This window comes from Brassica oleracea, chromosome C3 (assembly GCF_000695525.1).
Source record: "Brassica oleracea var. oleracea cultivar TO1000 chromosome C3, BOL, whole genome shotgun sequence".
In the NCBI taxonomy this organism is placed as follows: domain Eukaryota; kingdom Viridiplantae; phylum Streptophyta; class Magnoliopsida; order Brassicales; family Brassicaceae; genus Brassica; species Brassica oleracea.
In genome coordinates this window covers 42,135,673-42,143,833 of record NC_027750.1, presented here as the reverse complement: position 1 = coordinate 42,143,833, position 8,161 = coordinate 42,135,673, and the positions used below count along the sequence as shown (strand labels likewise).

Below are 8,161 nucleotides of genomic sequence, written 5' to 3'. Positions count from 1 at the left end.
ATTCCCGATAAATGATTCCGTTTGGTAAACGTTTTCAGTTGGTAAGAAATCATCGATAGGGACATCGTTTTCTATTCTTATCTGGGAAAGATGATCTGCAACTCCGTTTTCTACTCCTCTTTTTTCTTTTATCTCGATATCGAATTCTTGAAGTAGAAGGATCCATCGCAGGAGTCGTTGTTTTGCGTCTTTCTTTCACATTAAGTATTTAATTGCAGCATGGTCAGTATGGACGATGACTCGCGAACCGACCATATATTGACGGAATATTTCAAACGCATAAACCACGGCTAGTAGTTATTTTTCTGTTGTTGCGTAATTTCATTGTGCTTCGTCGAGAGTTCGACTAGCATAATAAACTGCGTGTAGTTTTTTGTCTTTCCTTTGGCCCATAACTGCTCCTACAGCGAAATCGCTGGCATCGCACATGATTTCGAAAGGAATATTCCAGTCTGGTGCTTGTACGATGGGGGCAGTTATCTAGGCTTTCTTTATTTCTTCAAAAGACTTTACGCACTCTGGTGTAAAGTCGAATTTAACTTCTTTACAGAGGAGGGAGGTGAGAGGTCTAGCGAGTTTGCTAAAATCTTGTATGAACCTCCTGTGAAATCCGGCATGTCCGAAAAAACTCCTCACATCTTTTACGTTAGTGGGAGCCGGCAGGCCGGTCATTACCTCAATCTTTGCCCGATCTACTTCTATACCAGTAGTAGACACTTTGTGGCCTAGGACGATTCCATCGTTAACCATAAAGTGGCATTTTTCCAAATTTAGAACGAGATTCTTTTCTTCGCATCTTGCCAAAACTTTACATAGGTTATCGAGACAGTATTTGAAAATGGATCCATATACTGAGAAATCGTCCATGAAGACTTCCATGAAGTCTTCTATCATATCAGTAAAAATCGACATCATGCATCGTTGGAAGGTGGCAGGGGCATTACAAAGACGAATGACATTCTGCGGTATGCGAATGTTCCGTAAGGGCATGTAAAGGTTGTCTTTTCTTGATCGTCAGGATGTATAGGGATTTGGAAAAATCCAGAGTATCCGTCAAGAAAACAGTAGTATTGGTGATTTGCCAATCTTTCAAACATTTGATCAATGAAAGGTAAAGGGAAGTGATCTCTTCTAGTAGCAGCGTTTAGCTTTCTATAATCGATACACATTCGATGTCCTGTGACGGTTCGCGTGGGAATGCGTTCGTCTTTGTCATTCTTTACCACAGTGATTCCGCCCTTTTTTAGTACAACAAGCACGGCGCTAACCCAATTGCTATCCGAAATCGGGTAAATGACTCCAGCATGTAGAAGTTTCGTTATTTTCTTTTTAACAACTTCTTTCAAGTTCGGGTTCAGTCGCCTTTGGTGTTCCACTGAGGATTTCGGACTATCTTCTAGGTGAATCCGGTGCATGCACAAATCTGGAGAGATGCCAGGAATGTCTTTGAGAGAGTACCCGAGGGCCTTCTGGTATTTGCGTAGTTTATTTAATAACAGCGCCAGTTCTCCATTCATGAGGTTGGCATTCACGATTACTGGGTATGAATCTTTATAGAGAAAGGCATATTTGAGTCCAGCGGGCAGCTGTTTTAACTCAATCTTTGGTGCCTTTTCGGGATCCCATTCCTTTGAGGAGGATGGTTGTCGATCGACAGCGTTTAGTAAATATCGATTGACATTGATTTCCAAAGCGTCATCATCTATGTCATCGACGCTTGCAGTTTCCATACTTGCGTCCATTAATCGTGGGTATTCCTCAGCTCTGCTATCGACACTGAAAGTTTCTTCTTCACTAGTTGTGAGTACTTTCTCCAAAGGGTCGTCTGAGATTGAGTTTATGAAAGATTCTTCAGCCAATTCACAGATGTCGTCCACGTAGGAAGTCTGTTTATCGATCAAGGGTCATCTCATAAGGTTGTCCATGTCGAAAGTCATCGGAATGTTTCCAATGTTTAGACATATCCTACCCTCTTTGACATCGATTATCGCACCTGCAGTGGCTAGGAATGGTCTACCCAAAATAAGGGGATCCTTTGGTTCATTTTGGTATTTCAGTACTACGAAATCCGTTGGGACGTGACAGCCGTTGATCCTTATTGGCACATCGTCAAGCACTCCCTCGGGTAATCTAACGGATCTATCGGCCAGAACCAAAGTTATTTTGGTAGGTTTGAACTTGTCGTATCCTAGGGATATTGCGACAGAGTGTGGCATGAGATTCACTCTGGAACCTAGGTCACAAAGGGATCGAGGAAATTTTTTATTCCGTATATTGCAATCCAAAACAAAACTGCCCGGATTGGGTCGCTTGATCGGGATCTCGCCTTGGATAATTGCACTTACTTCCTCCGAAACCATCATGAGTCAGTGGCTGGAAATCTGTTGGATACCATATCTTTTACATACCTTTTTATTGAAGATGATACTTTTATCGCATCACTCAGTGGCATTTCCAACGTGATCTTATCGAATGCTTTCTTGCAGATCGCTTTGTCTAGCTCTCGTTTAGTTTGCGTCTTGTTAGGAGGGAAAGGTGGTAGAGTCCTATACACCCTTTCTACTGTTGGTTCAGCAGGAATCAGGAGTCGATCGACATCGTTTCCAGAGTGTCGATCCATATTCACCGTGGTTTGTCGATCGACGTTTGTTCTTTCTTGTCGATCGATTTCGATTTCGTCATCCTCTTCAATTTCTCCTTCTTCTTCCTCGAGGTCGATGGCCTCTCCCTCAATGTTGGGCCTCTCCCTTCCTCGAGGTATTTTTGACTCGGTATTGGGATCATCGAGGATTATAGGGCGTGACCTACTTTCACCGGTTTCTTCAACTACATCATGTTTCTCTGTGTTGTTGATTTCTGTTGCCCTCGGAATGAGGCGTTTTCCGCTTCTCAATAATACGGAATTAACTTGACGTTTTGGGTTCGCGTCAGTCCTCCCAAGGAGACAGACGTCCTGTCTCTCTTTTGATAGTGGTTGCATTTTCCGCGACCTGACTATCCAGTCTCTTAATGTGTTCACTTAAAGCGTCGAACTTCCTCGTCAGCTCACTGAAGATTAAGTCTATCTTTCCGTTCAGGTCAGTGGCGAACTTGCGATTTCCCGTGAAAGCTTGGTTAGCCTAGATTTCGCTCTGCCTTGGCGTGATCCAACAGTAGCATCGTAATTTTGGGTAAAGCTATCGGGGTTAGGGTAATTAATTTTCAAGGATTGGCTATCTACGAAATCTATTTGCTTATCTAGTTCAGATAGGGTGTCATCATTGTAGATCCTAAAATCTACACTATGTATTTGATAGTGATCGGGAGTTCAATCTAGAGAAGAAATAACGTGGACAATGATATCCTCAGAACACAACGATATAATCAGGTATGAGTCGTCGAAAATGGACTATATTCGTAGGTCGAATATCATAGAGATATCGGGAGAAGGAAGGATCGTGACTGAACTCGAGATCGAGTTGCCTACGTACCCGTCAAGCGATCAAGTCTAAACTTAGTTCGGTTAACATCACCTCGATGGAGATGTCGGTTTAATCGGTCTTGAGAGAGACATTGAGCTTGTCGGTTCCTACCTCAAACGAGAGGTCAAGAGGTCGGGTTCGTCGGTTCTCGTCTTGGGGTAGACTTTGTTTGCGAACAAGAATAGTCAATCACGGAGCTTGGATAGGCCGACTACGTCTTGTATCGTATTTTGTGCGTAAAGTTCTCATCATGGTCGTGTTAACTAATCTAGACTTAGGGTTAAGAGTTAAGTGGTGGAGTTTTGAGGATATGGTTTCAAATTTTCAAAAATAAAAAAATTAAAATTAAAATTTTCAAAATAAAAAGGGCTGTTTTGGTTATTTCCCTTATTGTCCATATAAGAAATAGAAATGTTACATATTATAATAAGTAAATATAAAATATAAGAAAAAATAAATAATAAGTAAGTATAGTATAGAAGAAATAAAAATATTAAGTTAAATATATATCATAATATTATCATTGATATAAAAACAAGAAATTTAGAATAAGTAAATATACAAAATAAGAAAAGATAAACATTAAGTAAATATACAATATAAAAAATGAAAAAACTAAATTAAACATCTATCTGAAAATTATATATTTAAATAGATAATAAAAAAATATACAACATAAAAATAGAAATATTGCATTAAATATCTATCGTAATATTACCATTTGATATAAAAGCAAGAAAAAAAGATATAAAAGCAAGAAAATTAAAATAAATAAATATACATTATATAGAAATTCCCTAGGATGATCTTTTTTAGTACATTCTACAGGCATTACTATAGAAACTCGTCATAAGTATGAGATTCTTTTTGCTGCTACTACTTGGGTTGAATTCATATTTACAGAAGAGACACCCGGAATATTTTCATTCGTAAAATACAATGAGTTAAACATTGGATTAATCCATCTCAAGTTTTCATTCAGTTAGAACTCTATCCTTTTATTATGTTTGGTTAATTTTATTATGTTACATACTAACTGTTCTTCAATTTCATATTAGACATATTAGTGGCTCTTTCATTAGTTTGAAATCTAAAGGTGGGGATTTAATCAAAACGCTGGAACTGATTTTCTCAAACGTATCAGTATTATATCGTGTAAGTGTACTACAACTTAATTATTATAATTGTTTTTTTTATTATATTGCTTATTCACCTATATGATTACTGTATAATTGTTTGTTTTTTTGGTTTAATCCTAACTTTAGCCTCCATTGAGTTATTTGTGTTGCATATGGGACAATGGCAGAACATCTCAATACATTTTGGTCATCTTATGCAGGTGACATTGTCATTTGCGTGATATGATTCTGGAAAGTTGAAGTTCTTAATGATTAGCTAAATACATATGATACATTTATTCTAATATTTATTATATTAATAGTATGATATATACAATGGTCCATTTTTGTACATAATATATAGGGGGATATAGAGAGATTACAAACATTCCCGGATGTTCTGAGATAATGTTTTCAATCCATTAATTGAAGCAGTTACTACTTTGAAAACAATGTTTGTAACTAAATTCAATTATTTATATAAAAATTATCATAATATATGTTAACCATTTTTTTTGTTTTTCGCAGGATCGAAGAAAAGCAAAAGAAAGCAGTTTTTGGATAGTTTAAGATTTTGGCTACATTTTCTCTTATTTATTGTCCACAATCTATATGTTTTATTCCAGTTTAGTTTGGCTACATTTACTCGTGTTTATTTATTTTCGCAATATTTATTATCACCAGTTCAAAAATTACATAAAATCAATCCAATTTTTTTTTTGGTATAAAGGAAAGTTATCAAAATTAAGTTATACTATTGTACAATATAGGATCATGTGTAATTAATCTATAACTATAATTTAATGTTTTATTAACTGAAAATTGAACCAAGATATACATAGAATAATACTATGTTTATCTAATAATAATTCCCTTATTTACTGTTTATTTGTAATTATTGTTTCATCGACAAAACAGAAAGGAATCAATAACAAAGAAATGTTGATCCAATCATACAAAATAAGTATTTATACCGACATGAAATGATTGTTGACCCTTTAAATGGTTTTAAATAACATCAAAAAGTACACGAACATACAATGTTTTTTATTCGATCTTCATCATACTATATATAGGGTCAGTGTAGTCATATTGACTGTAAACCTTCATAAACATCTCTTTTTTATATTCTACTTGAGACACTTTTGTTTTAGGGCATTCTTCAGTTCTTGATGTACTTATGTTATATTTTTATTCATTACACCATTTTACTCTCCATTTTGGAGTAAAATATGGATTGGGGTTGGAGATGTTCTTAGAAACTAATAAGTCTGTTGTTAAGCTATTATACTATAACCTATGAAATTTTAAAAATCTTTTCAATAGTGATGTTTAAATTATACTTGCAGTTAGTAAACCCATATATATGAATACTTGGTTGTTTTAAACATGTATCCTGCAGATTTAATTTTTACAGTTTCACATTTTAACATACCTTGTGATTGGTTATGTATTTGTAAAAGTCGAACTATGTGGGGTTACCATAGTACGGTTATACAATGTTTTAATAGATTGATAACTTGTAGTGATGAGTATAAGTTGCATTTAAACATTTATTTTTTGTTTTTACTAAAAAGTACGAAAATTGATACCAATATATATATATAAATGATTTTGATGCAATAGGTATGCATACATTCATTGTCTATTCTGTTATTCTTAAAGTTTTTACCTCCCTTTAAATTAATGTAACATTATACGTTCACAAACAATTTGCTTCAATATATAAACAACGGGAGAATCATTGCAAAGGTTTTGAAAAGGTGATATGCGTTTGGCAACTTAAGAAATGAAAGAAGTTGCTTCTATCCAATGAAAAAGTTAGTTGCTTCAAATATATGTTACTTAATCATCTATAAATACTAATAATAAAAAAATTGTTGCATTAAATTAATTAAATTACAGTGGCTTGATGTTAAATGGAGTAGTTTTTGGGAACTTGGCGCAAGAAATTTATAAATTTATAACAGATGGACCTCATCGTCTACAAAGAAAATTTTATGGGTGTTAACCTACTGGAAATTAACATTCCTTCAGAATCTAACTATTTATTTAAAAGTTAACTTATCTTATTATTTTTTTTTATTAATATACAATTAGATAGTCATGTCAACAAAATTTCAAATGTAACGTTTATTCACAGTATCACATTGAATGAGCAAGCAAGTAGAGTCGAAAGAGAAGAATCATCTACCGCGTAGTTATAGAGTATCAGGTACCCTTTTTATGTTTCTTGAAATGGTTGGTTATGCTATCCCGGACTAATAAATTTCATTTTTCTGTATTGCATTAAAACATAAATTCTCGTGTTAAAATGCAGTAGAACTTAAAAAAATTGTTTTACACAAAAGAGTATAATAGCTATTATAGGTAGTTATAATAATTGCAAAGATGAACAAATTGAACCGAAAAGACAATTCATCATAAGCATATTGTATGATTAAATATATTCACGTATTCAGTAAAAAACCAAGCTGTCAAATCTATCTTCTCTATTAAAAGAGAAGTACCATTTTTATCTACCATAAAAAAATCATATTAGCCTTATTAGGTCCATTTCATTAATTATATTTATTTAATTATTTATATAAATCTATTCAATATATAAAGATATTAATAATAAATCAATTTTAACTGTAAATTTAAATTTTATATTTAGTTATAACAAAATGTTGAGAAAAAATCTAACAAAATCTTTCTAAAAATTTAAAACATTTTATTTAAATTAATACCATTGATTAATTTCGTAATTAATAATATATACTATTATACATTAATTTAAATAAAAATTTATTATAAAATAAAATAAAATAAAAGTGTATGCTATTTTTCAAATTTTATAATTATATTATATATCTTCTTTATTAAAATAAATACCATTAAAATTCATACTAGGTCTATTTAATATATAACATTTCTAAAAAAATCTTATAAATTATATAGATATTAATAAATAAATTTTAATTGTAAATTTAAATTTTAGTTTAACTTATAACAAAATATGCTGAAAAAAACTAACAGAATCTTAATAAAATTTTAAAATATTTTTAAATTAATGCAGCGATTGATTTCATAATTAATAATATATTATTATTATAATGTATTTACTTATAAAATCCCACAATATACTAAAATAAATAACATAGAAATATAAATTATGCTAAGAAAATATCATTTTATAGTATAACTAAATAAAATTTTAAAATGTATTGTATTCAGTCTGTAAAAATTAGAAAAAATAAAGGAGATTCTCAATTTTTTTATTTCATACTATGAATTTATTTTACCAAACTCGAAAATATATTAATATATAATAACAATTAATAATAAAGTAAAATATATAAAACAAATCATTATACAATAATAATATCGAATAAGAAACATAACCAATAACATTATAGATTTACACAATATATAACACTAAAATGTAAATATCTTTTAAATTTTTGCGATGGTATACGTTATATATTCATAAAATAAAAATCTACCCGCACGGATGTGCGGGTGAAAAATCTAGTTAAAGTTTAAAGGAGTAGTAAAATCATGCTGAAGCCAATTCTTTTTCATAATCAAAATTTTAAA

At 32.1% G+C, this 8,161-nt stretch overlaps 1 pseudogene; it reads right to left on the bottom strand.

Annotated features, from left to right (window-relative positions):
- Nucleotides 1-579: 579 nt before the first annotated feature.
- Nucleotides 580-2,980, bottom strand: LOC106330653 (annotated as a pseudogene).
- Nucleotides 2,981-8,161: the final 5,181 nt, after the last annotated feature.